At 32.4% G+C, this 12,570-nt stretch overlaps 1 long non-coding RNA gene across 2 annotated transcripts; it reads left to right on the top strand.

The window, feature by feature from the left end:
* Positions 1–4,452: 4,452 nt before the first annotated feature.
* LOC127708041 (uncharacterized) lies at positions 4,453–11,524 on the top strand. 2 transcript variants are annotated; one of them, XR_007985132.1, is made up of 5 exons: positions 4,453–4,599; positions 5,224–5,258; positions 9,488–9,560; positions 10,088–10,205; positions 11,352–11,524. It is a non-coding gene; the product is annotated as an uncharacterized LOC127708041 (long non-coding RNA). The 2 variants fall into 2 exon arrangements; XR_007985131.1 differs by lacking the exon at positions 4,453–4,599 and having other exon boundaries at positions 4,606–5,258.
* The last annotated feature ends 1,046 nt before the right edge of the window (positions 11,525–12,570 follow it).

The raw sequence follows: 12,570 nt of genomic DNA, 5'->3' as shown, positions 1-12,570 counted from the left end.
GAAAATGCAAGTTCTGTTTTAATAATTTTATGACAATATTTTGATCTCAAAGCAAAATCACGTTATAGATTCAGTGTAAGACTTAACTTTCTAGGAACATCATCAAAAGACAAATATGCATGATAAAGCAAAAATGTAATTCACATAGTTAAGTCTGTGGCTGCTGTGTTTTTTTAAACTCATGATCAAGTTAATAATAAAATTACTAAATTACAAAATGAATGCAACACTAACAGAATACAGAATTGCAATCAATGAACAAAAGACAAATAAATAAGAAACATTGATCCCGAAAAATCAGGGGCAACGTCTGAGGGAGAACAGAACTTGCTTCTTGCAAGGCACTCACGGTGAACACAATTTGATATTGAGACAAGCGTTTGGTTTTGAAATTTCCTACATGAGGCATTTGTCTCAATGTAGTTACGGCCCTGATTTAATAAAAGTGAGGTAGGTGTTCCTGAGACAATTAACCTCAAGTTAAATAAAACCAATTTTCTGACATTTCAAGTATATTTAAATAATATTTATACTTTTATTATTAAAAGAAATGGGAAGTGTTTCCCGATTTTTTTTTGATAAAAGGAGGAATTTATGAAGAATCTGGTGCCATCTCATACTTTCGATTAGACCTGCTGAGTTATTTATTTTCAATACATTACAAGTCAGGTAATTTATTTTCAAACTACCACAGAACAAACCATTTATTTTTGTGATTATCAAGGCTGAGTTATTTATTTTCAAAATCCTCCTGGCCCCCCCCAGAATATCAAATGGTCGTCCCCTTAATGGATCTCTATGAAATTTTACCATAAGGTTCAATACCACAAGAGGAAGGTTGGGATTGATTTTGGGGGTTATGGTACCAACAGTTAAGGAATTAGGGGCCAAAAATAAGCATTTTTATAACTTCCAGACAATAACTTGTGTGATAGTGTATGGATCTCTCTGACATTGTACCACAAGGTTCCATATCACAAAGGGAATGCTGGGATTTATTTTGGGGGTAATTGCCTCAAAATTTTAGGAATTAGGGGCCAAAAAAGGGGCAAAAAACAAGCATTTTTCTTGTGTCATGACAATAACTTCTGTGTAAGTGTATGGATCTTTCTGAAATTGTACTACAAGGTTCCATATCACAAAGTGAAAGCTGGAATTGAGTTTGGGGGTAATTTCCCAAAACGTTTAGGAATAAGGGGCCAAAAAGGGGCTAAAAATAAGCATTTTTATACGTCCGTCAATTTTTGACGGGACGTATTATGGTATACAAATGTCCGGTGTCCGTCCGTCTGTCTGTCCGGCGTAAACATGTCGCACCGTAACTTGAGAATGACTTATCCAAATTTCATGAAACTTAACATAGTTGTTTCTTATGATGGTCAAATGATCTTTATACTTTTTGGTGAAAATAAGATTAAAACTTTTTGAGTTACGGGACTTAGTAACTAAAACAGGTGTGTGTTTTTTTTCACATGGTGCGCCGTATCTCAAAAACAACTTATGATTATTGCTTAAAAATTTACACACTTCTTAGTTATATTAATCTTAAGATCTGCATACTTTTTGGTGATGATTCAAAATTTTATTTTAGAGATATTGAGTATTTTGTTAAAAAAGGGGGAGGGGTTTTTCACATGTCACGCCGTATCTCAAAACAGTTTATGATTATTGCTTAAAACTTTACACACTTCTTAGTTATATTAACCTTAAGATCTGTATACTTTTTGGTGATGATTCAAAATTTTGTTTTTGAGTTATTGAGTATTTTGTAAAAAAAGGGGGAGGGGTTTTTCACATGTCGCTCCGTATCTCAAAAACGATTTATGATTATAGCTTAAAATTTTACACACTTCTTAGTTATATTAATCTAAAGATCTGTATACATTTTGGTTTTGATTCAAAATTTTATTTTAGAGATATTGAGTTTTTTGTAAAAAAAAAAGGGGGGTTTTTGCATGTCACGCCATATGTCAGAAACTATTTATGCTTATTGCATAAAAATTCACACACAAGACGACGGGTGTATCATGCGCTCATGGCGCAGCTGTTTATTCTAGTTTCCAGACAATAACTAGTGTTCAAGTGTATGGATCTCTCTGAAATTGTACTGCAAGGTACCATACCACAAAGGGAAGGCTGGGATTGAGTTTGGGGGTGATGAATCATAAGGGGGTTCAAAAAATTGGGGGGGGGGGGGGATTTTTTTTTCCTCTTTTCCCCATTTTTTTTTTAATTTTTCCATTTTAAAATGGTTATTTTTTATCAATATATAAATAAATATAATATATGGTTTGATTTCATCAATAATTGAAATATTGGGGTTCTTTGATATGCTGAATTTAACCGTGTATTTAGATTCTTAATTTTTGGTCCCATTTTCAAATTGGTCTACATTAACCCTTTAGCCCCCAATCCCGCCTGTAGGCGTGATGGCGACAACCATTCTTTGATGGCCCATATGACCCTCCATACCTTTTTTGAACTGCCCCAGCTGAACTGTCATGATAGCAGGGACTTCAATCAAGCAGTTCATGGTCCATAAACTCTTCTCAGATGTCTGTTCATGAAAATATGGCACTTTGAAAGCCGTTTAAGAGTTCAAAATCGGAAAAACGTGAAAAGTAGCCAAAATCAGGTGGGGGTGGGCATCTTTTGATGGCCACTACGTAACTGGTAGTGACTGTAGGTATAAACTATTATCATAAATGCATGCATAGGTGGTACAGGAACACAACGAGGTATAATATGGCCAATAGGAATCTAGTCTGTAAAATCTAGGTCACTGTTTTATCAAAAATCCGTAAAAATGGACATGTAGGCAGACCTGACTTGACAATAATAATTCCCCAGCAAGACACTTAAGTCCAATATACTCCCAGTTAGCATGAATAGACTGCTGTAACTATAGGGTAATACTTGAATGACAAAGAAAAACAGTCTGGTCAATGTTCACCTCTCAAGGTCGATTTAAAATCGGAAAATAGACGGAAAATTAACATTTTTCAGTGGGGGTGGGTTCAAACCCACGAGAAAATAGCTGAAACTTACCGTGTATGTATTTAGATTTTGGATATTGGACCATAATAAATAAATTGAAAAATTTTAAGTTCTTAGACCACATTCATTCTGTGTCAGAAACCTATGCTGTGTCAAATATTTAATGACAATCCAAATTCAGAGCTATATCAAGCTTGAATGTTGTGTCCATACTTGCCCCAACTGTTCAGGGTTCGACCTCTGCGGTCGTATCAAGCTGCACCCAGCCGAGCATTTTATTATTCTTTCTATTGTTTGAGTCTGTATAGATGTACTGTCCTCTAGATGTCTTTTGATTATTTTTGTCTTTGGGTTGTTGTCTCATTGTCGTACAATGTATACCCACATTTATTTGTTTATATGAACATGAAAAGAAAATGACAACATAGGTCAAGAATATGAACGTCTTTCACCAAAATATTATTATGCATGTACATGTAAAGTAATAATGATGTCGGTGATCGTCTTATTGTCATTTTCTGATGTTAAACAGTAATAGTTTTCAGTAAGCTACTAGTTCTTGATGAAGGTAAATCAAGAAAAGCGCTTCGGACGCATTAAATTTATAACTTGTTGTTTTCATTTTTTTCCACAAAAAGACAAAAAGATACAGATAATATAAACAAAGATCAATCTGAAAATAAATGATTCAATGAAATTTATAGACCCCGAGATCAGCTGTCGTTTTTGTGATTCATAACGTCAAATTTGGACTTCGATTTGAGGAACGGACGTCGATTTGAGGAACGGACGTCGATTAGAGACCGGACGTCAATCTGAGTCTAACGTATATTTAATGACTTGTGCTGATATATATAAATATATATATTGAACTGCATAAATATCAGATCTCTGCATTTCCATCCATTAATAGTGTTACTTCAAAACCAAAAGACAAAATCATATAAAGAATATGTTTGGACTACATTACAATGTATCTTGAATGTATTTATTTAACTATGTAATATAAACTTCAGGTTTGATAATAGTAAAATGTTCTTCAGCATCAATTATCATTGTTTGCTCATAAACTATTGTCTTAATGTGGAAAAATCTGATTTATAGTAATACATTGTTTTAACTTCATATAGACTCACATAAAAAAGCAACTGCTTGAACCCATAGCAATACAGCCTACGAAGAAAATGCCAGTGATGAAGAAAAAAGAAAAGGTACACATTTTATTTATTTTAAACATTTCTGCCCAATTGATAATGCAAAGCATTACATATTAAAGTATGTTATTTTTTTAGTTCAGAGTTCTTGTTTAATGCTATTCTTTGTATATATTTCCACCTTCACTGAATTAAGCCATTGTAGTATGAAACTTTTTTGTGTTCAGAGATGTGTGTTAATATTTCCACTTTCACTGAAGCCATCATAGTAGGAAACTTTTTTGTGTTCAGAGATATGGGATATATGCAAAAGTTGATCATTTAATTAAATTCATGGTGATTATTGTTGCAGAGCACCTTTAATTGTCCTGTTTGTCCAGTGATGTGCTTAAAAGAAGACTTTTTGATAGATCATGTTATTTTGGCCATACTGAAAAAATAAAAAAAGGTTTGATTGATAATGTCATATATTACATGAAACTACTGCCTTCATTCAAACATTGGGCATCTTCCCAAAACAAAAATGAAAACATTTGATAGATTAGCGATTCAAAGAACTCAAGGACTCAAGGAAGTTAAACCGAAAAACAACTTATAACCAATAACTATCACATAAGAAAATGCTTGTAAATATGTAAAAAGCGTGTACATGACATTTGAAATAAATAAAGCGTGTATTACACAATTGAATAGGTAACTATGGATACATGTACTTTTTATCATATAACCAATTGGAATGTTACACTTTCATTTCCCAGTCAATCATATTCATGTAATTTTTTATTCACTCCTTGCAGTGTAATGCAAGAAATATCTCTTAATGTGAGAAATAGACAACATGCTATAAACATGAGAAAATAGATTTAATTTTCTAAGGCTTGACACATTTATAAAATGATCAACATAGAATAAAGAATGGAAACGGGTAATGTGTCAAAGAGACAACAACCCAACCAAAGAGTAGAAAACAGCCCAAGGCCACCAATGGGTCTTTAATGTGCACTATTATATGATTGTTATAAGCAAAAAATAAATAAGAATTTATGTTCTTATGCCTTCATTTATTTTGTAGGCAGAATTCAGACAGACAGAGATTCGTCATTTCAGGTTAGTTATATACATTCAGAATACATCACACCATTTGACAATATGGTAAATTACTTAAAGGATGTTTTCTACTCAGTTTCAAAATATCAAGCTTTTCCTAACACTGGTAAATATTGATAGGAGAGTAATAAACTCACTCACTCACTCGCTCACAACTAAAAGAGCTAAAATACTTAAAGGACTGTGTTGTTTGTGCTTGTTTTTGAGATATAAGCTATTGAAAATTTGGGGGGGAAATTCTCTCTTGAATTTTGATATCTTTATAATTGACAAATCTTACTTCACAAACACTATTACAAAATGCTAGGATGCTAAAATTACAAGAATTTGATAAGATTTTTACAAATGGCTTCTCTCCGGCATAATAAAGATTTATGAAAAGAAAAATGAGTGTAAGTGGCAAAAATAATTTTTGGTCTTCAAATGGACAGAACTAGAGGAATTCCAAAATCTGACAATAATTTAAAAACCTGACTAGCAAACATCTTTAATTAATATGGATTTAATTCTGCTGTATGGTATTATTTATATTTGAACTTATGGAAGATTTATATACACTAAAATACAGGTGTTCAAATTGGTGTTGGTCTGAGGTCCATGACCTTCCAATTACTGGTTTGGACCTTCCCACCGGTAGTTAGTTACACCCTATGTACTTTCAAATATTTGCAGTTCAAATGAATTACAAAAACATATTGAGCAAAAATATGAAAATTTAGTATGAAAATGATCTTAATATACGCAACTATACTGAAAGGGAACTTATGTGGTTACTTACATTCTTTACCCTCGTGACGGGTCTTCGTACAAGATACCAGGAAACTGGAGAATATAATATTAGAACATAACTAGTATGAATGAGTCTGTTTGGTTTTTTATGAATTGAATTATCAAAAAAAATTGGCTCTTCAAAAAATAATGGAGGACCTTTAAGTATTATAAGTCGAAGGTCAGGCTGGACATTTTGAAGTTAATTACATTATTAATTATTAATTAGATCTGGGTTATATCTTAGCATATAATATCATTGGAGTGACAGATTTATTTGAAAATTTTCTGTTTCCTGATAAGATCTGTAGGACTGTATATATAAAGTTTGAAATTTACTAGTTAAGGACAGTATAAATGAAATTTGAAATTTACTGTTCATTATTAGACATTTTGTAGATAATTAAGTCTCCCTAAACCATATATATTCTTACCCCCACCCCCTTTCAATTTGAGAATGTGCTTTTATCTTGTAAATGGTTGAGATCCCCACCCCTAAACCATATATATTCTTGTATGGAACAATAAAACAAATCAAATGAAATATTTAGAGAGTCCCCGGGTTCACCCCCACCCCCCTACTTTTTGAAAACTTGTAAACAGTGAAGATCCCAACCCTGAAACCATATATATTCTTGTATGTGACAACAAAACAATTCAAATGAAATAAAAGGTGAGTCCCCTGGGGTCACCCCCACCCCCTCCTGTTTGAGAACTTGTAATCGGTCGAGATCCTCACCCCTAAACCATATATATATTCTTGTACGGGACAATAACACAAATCAAATGAAATATAGGGGAAGTCCATTGGGGTCACCCCCTACCCCTCCTTTTTGAAAACTTGTAAACAGTCAAAATCCCCACCCCGAAACCATATATATTGTTGTATGGGACAATAAAACAAATCTAATGAAATAAAAGGCGAGTCCCCTGGGGTCACCCCACCCCATCCTGTTTAAGAACTTGTAAATCATCGAGATCCCCACCCCTAAACCATATATATTCTTGAATGGGACAATAAAACAAATCAAATGATATATAGGGGAAGTCCATGGGGGTCACCCCCACCCCCCTTCTTTTTGATAACTTGTAAACAGTCGAGATCCCCACCCCTTAACCATATATATTCTTGAATGGGACAATAAAACAAATCAAATGAAATTGAGGGGGAGTCCCCTGGGGTCACCCCCACCCCCCTTTTTTTTGAAAACTTGTAAATGGTCAAAATCTCCACCACAAAACCATATATATTCTTGTATGGGACAATCAAACAAATCAAATGAAATACAAGGCGAGTCCCCTGGGGTCACCCCCACCCCCTCCTGTTTAAGAACTTGTAAACGGTCGAAATCCCCACCCCTAAACCATATATATTCTTGTATGGGACAATAACACAAATCAAATGAAATATAGGGGAAGTCCATGGGGGTCACCCCCACCCCCTTTCTTTTTGAAAACTTGTGAACGGTCAAGATCCACACCCTGAAACTATATATATTCTTGTATGGGACAATAAAACAAATCAAATAAAATATAAATGGCGAGTCCCCTGGGGTCACTCCCACCCCCTCCTGTTTGAGAACTTGTAAACGGTCGAGATCCCCACCCATAAACCATATATATTCTTGTATGCAATAAAACAAATCAAATGAAATATAGGGAAAGTCCATGGGGGTCACCCCCACCCCCCTTCTTTTTGATAACTTGTAAACCCCACCCTAAACCATATATATTCTTGAATGGGACAATAAAACAAATCAAATGAAATTGAGGGGGAGTCCCCTGGGGTCACCCCCACCCCCTTTGTTTTTGAAAACTTGTAAATGGTCAAAATCTCCACCCCGAAACCATATATATTCTTGTATGGGACAATCAAACAAATCAAATGAAATACAAGGCGAGTCCCCCGGGGTCACCCCCACCGCCTCCTGTTTAAGAACTTGTAAACAGTCAAGATTCCTACCCCTAAACCATATATATTCTTGTACAGGACAAAAAAAAATCATATGAAATAAAGGAAGAGTCCCCTTTTGAGAACTTGTAAACGGTCGAGATCTCCACCCCTAAGCCATATAAATTCCTGTTCGTAATTTCAAGAAGATTTGAATGACATACAGGGTCAATCCATAGGCGTTACTAATGCATATCATAAACTAATTTGTACTGGACATTGCCCAATGTCAAGCGACAATGGGAATGACGAATTATTGGAGCTTTGTTTGGGAGACTTCATAACAGCATTCTGTTACAATTATTTCTTGTTACTGATAAGTTTTATAGATTTTGAAATGACATTGTATTAATGATAAATAAAATTTTGGATTTTTTTCTTCTTTTCTTTGGTAAATTGTTTGTAGAATTTTGTGGCAAGTTTGTTTGTTATTCTGTAAAAACTAATTTTCTGAATGCTATATATATTTTTTTTTTGATGAAGTAAACTCCTTTAAAAACTAAGCTTATATTGTCTATTAATAAACATATATTTAGATTTCTGATTTTGGGCCCAGTTTTCAAGTTGGTCCAAATTGAGGTCCAAAATTAAACTGTTTGATTTCAACATAAATTAAATATATATAGGGTTCTTTGAAATGCTTAATCTAAACCTGTATTTCTTTTCATTATTAATAAGATAATACCACATTGAGGTCCAAAGGGTCCTAAATTACACTTTTGATTAATTTCATCAAAAATTGAATTCTTTGGTTCTTTGATATGCTGATTCTAGCAATGTTTGAGTGTTAAATCATATCTAGTTTTAGAGAACTTAGTCATCACTGGTTGTTATTATTATATTGATAATAATTTGAAAAATTGCATCATATCTTATTTTAGAGAACTATTTATCCAGTTTGAGTTATTTCCCTTTGCACAGAAAATATGGATAAAATTAACCTGTGTTTCATTTCAACATAAATTAAATATATATAGGGTTCTTTCAAATGCTGAATCTAAACCTGTATTTAAATATTAGATTTTTGGGCCCAGTTTTCAAGTTGGTCCAAATCAGGGTCCAAAATTAAACTGTTTTATTCAACAAAAAAATTATTTATGGGGTTCTTTGAAATGCTGAATCTAACCATGTATTGAGAGATTTTGGATTGTGGGCTCCTTTATCAAATTGGTCCACATTGAGATCCAAAGGGTCTTAAATTAAACTTTGTCTGATTTCATCAAAAATTGAATTCTTGGGGTTCTTTGATATGCTGATTCTAATATGTACTTAGATATTTGATATTGGACCATAATAGGTATTTAAATTTCCAATTTCAAGTATTTCAGTTCTTAACCACATTCATTTTGTTTCACAAACCTATGCTGTGTCAAATATTCAATCACAATCCAAATTCAGAGCTGTTTTAAGCTTAAATGTAGTGTCCATACTTGCTCAACTGTTTAGGGTTCAACCTCTGCAGGAAAATCCGGTTTGCTGTCACTCTGACAGCCTCTTGTCTTTTTATTAGATACCAAATAAAGAAAATGCTGTTGAGAAACAGGGGAGTTTCTGTGATTAGAATGATACACAAAGAGCATTTGGTAGTGTATAATAGATGATATTTTTTTTAATTGGATACAGTAAATAACAATATTTTTGTATACATTATTGTCACCATTTTCAATCTGACAACAGACTTGAAATTTAAATTAAGTTTAAAGAGGTATTACATGTATTTACATTTGCACAAACAAATATGTTGATAGGTTTGATTTCTTTCAAGAAAAATGCTATTTCTGCACATACTGCCTCTTTAAAAGTCTTACTTTTGAATAGAATTTATGTATAAATATATAAAAAAATCTTAAACATGGTGATTTGTGTTTGTAAAAAGTTCTTTTTATATTATATAAATTATTGCAGTTAATCATTCACTATTAATGTACTTTTAACATGTTTAAGCAATCTTTAGTTGTTGAAATTGTATTTTTTCAAGATTTTTACCGTTTTTCATTTTAATTTTATCAATCAAGTTTATAAAGAGTGTGTATATAATGCAACTGAAAACTCTTTATCTCTGTTCTGTATCTAATAATATAAATATATATCTATGTGTATATTGTTTCAGAGTGTAATGAAGTTGAGAGTAGTATTTTAACCAAAAGAACATCTGCCTTAACAACAGTGAAGGTTTTAGCGAGCAGGTGCTATTTGGTGATGTTGAAAGAAATCCAGGACCTACAATGGTATCAATCACCCCAAAAAATGTTATGTTTGAGACTGAAATTTATTTAGGATTATTTGATCTGAAAAAAATACTTTTAATTTGAGACATATAAACCTAACTCATTTATGTCATTGGCACTCATACCACAACTTCTTATATCTATTAACAACTTCATTAAAACCCATTTAATAATTCAGGCGTATTGGATAATGTTTCAATTCATCTTTACCATAATTTTCATGGAAATTTTATGTTTTATTGACCAAATGGAAAATCTGGTTAGTACTCTGGTGAAGTAAGGCAGACTGGACATGCTGCTACAAACAGTTTCCATGGGATTAATTTAACATTTGATCAATTCAGAAATGGAATTATTTAAAGACCTGAACAAAAAATCAACTTTTACTGTCTTCTCAAATTATTTTTTTTCAATTTTTTTTTTTCCTTTAATTTCAAAATAAGAAGAGACCTTACTGGTACAGTTTTAATTTTCCAGATCCAAAATCAAAAAAAAATAATGAAATAATTCTGATATAATTGATACACTGTACTGTATGCTAAATCTATTGAAGATTATTGTTTAAAACCTCCTGCCATGATATAATCTTGTACTTTATCCATCTTATTATACATCCCACAAAGTTTTTGAGGTGATTAAATAATAGGAATCACCCTGTCTGTCTATCCGCCCATAAAAACAAAACAAATTGTCCTATCAAATCAATGTAATTATCTGCCCTTGATTTTAATAGTTTTTTTTTTTTTTTTTTTTCTAAAAAATTTAAAAACGCTTCATCACACTTAATTTTTTTATAGTTTAATCTACCTTTCAAGCTAAAGATGTTCCAGTCGTATAATGAATTATACTTGGTAAAATATTTTTAAACCAAAAAAGGGTATTTTTTGTAACATGTCCAAACTGGAAGATCAGAAACAAGACACCATTCCAAATTGAGTTTAATATATCATAGGAAAAGCCAGTCATCTTGTGGAAATGTGATGACCGAACATGCGAGGGCTGAACAGCCAGTCAAGGTCGTTAAACACTTCCAGTAGAAATGTGATCAAAACTGTTCAAACTTTTTTTTTTTCATTTAGAATGAATGTTTATTTCAATAATTGAACCAGATTTTGTGAATTTTACATGAAAGCCATTTTATTTTAGGTTTATCAAGACTAATCTTAGTGCTTGCCATTCAAGTGTCAAAGAGTGAAGGGCAAGAATAATTTTAAAGAACAGAGAAGACTTGTTTTATTGCACTTAGTTTTGAGTTTTTGTTTTATATTTTACCACTATGATAGAGTAATGTAACATTCAGGAAATGTATTGTTCTGATATATCTGTTTTATAATTTCTCTTTTTCATATGTCCGTTTATGGGAGGTATTATGGTATATCGTTGACCGTCTGTCTGTCCGTCTGCCCGTCCATCGTCAACATGTCGGACATTAACTCAAAAACGCTTTAACCAATATGCATGAAACTTTAGTGAATTGTTTATATCTATTCACATGAGCTCCCTTTCATTTTTTATAAATTTCGGATTTACCGTTTCCGAGTTTTGTGGGTTTTATTCATTAAAAAAGGAGGGATTTTCCAGTTTTTGGACAATAACTCAAAAACAATTTCACCAATTTGCAAGAAACTTTGGTGAATTGTTTATTTCTATCGACATGAGCTCCCTTTTGATTTTTATAAATTTTAGACTAGATGTTTCCGTTTTATGGGGTTTTATTGATTACAAAAAGGGGGATTTTCAAGTTGTCGGACAATAACTCAAAAATGCTTTCAGCATTTTTTATGAAACTTTGGTAAATTGTTTATATCTATTGTTGTAAGCTCCCTTTTGATTTTTATAAATTTTTAGATTTTACGTTTCCGAGTTATAAGATTTTATTCATAAAAAAGGGGTGATTTTCAAGTTTTTGGACAATATCCTTAAAGTGCTTAGGGCAGTTTTCATTAAACTTTGATGACTGATTTATATCTATTAAGATAACCTCCCTTTATTTATTTTTTATAAATTTCTGATATAACATTGAGAAGTTATTGTTTGTTTATAGTCTGACAACAGATTTACTAAGTATTGTGCAACAGCACAATGTATTGCACAACAGCAAGAAATCTTTAATTGAATATAAATTCAATTCATATAACCAATTTCAAGTTCTTTACTACAATGATTCAGAAACCTATAATATGTCAAATATTTAATTACAATCCAAATTCAGACCTGTATCAAGATTGAATATTGTGTCCATTTTTGCCCCAACTGTTCAGGGTTGGACCTCTGCAAGCGTATCCAGCTGTGCTCAGCGAAGCAGTTTATTAGATATGTTTTAGATGGTTTTTTTATACCTTTTCCTACTTGAGTACCATTGACA

The sequence above is a fragment of the Mytilus californianus genome, unplaced genomic scaffold (assembly GCF_021869535.1).
Source record: "Mytilus californianus isolate M0D057914Y unplaced genomic scaffold, xbMytCali1.0.p SCAF_7, whole genome shotgun sequence".
Lineage (NCBI taxonomy): Eukaryota > Metazoa > Mollusca > Bivalvia > Mytilida > Mytilidae > Mytilus > Mytilus californianus.
Note: the sequence above shows the minus strand (reverse complement) of the source record. Positions and strands in the feature narration are given on the sequence as shown.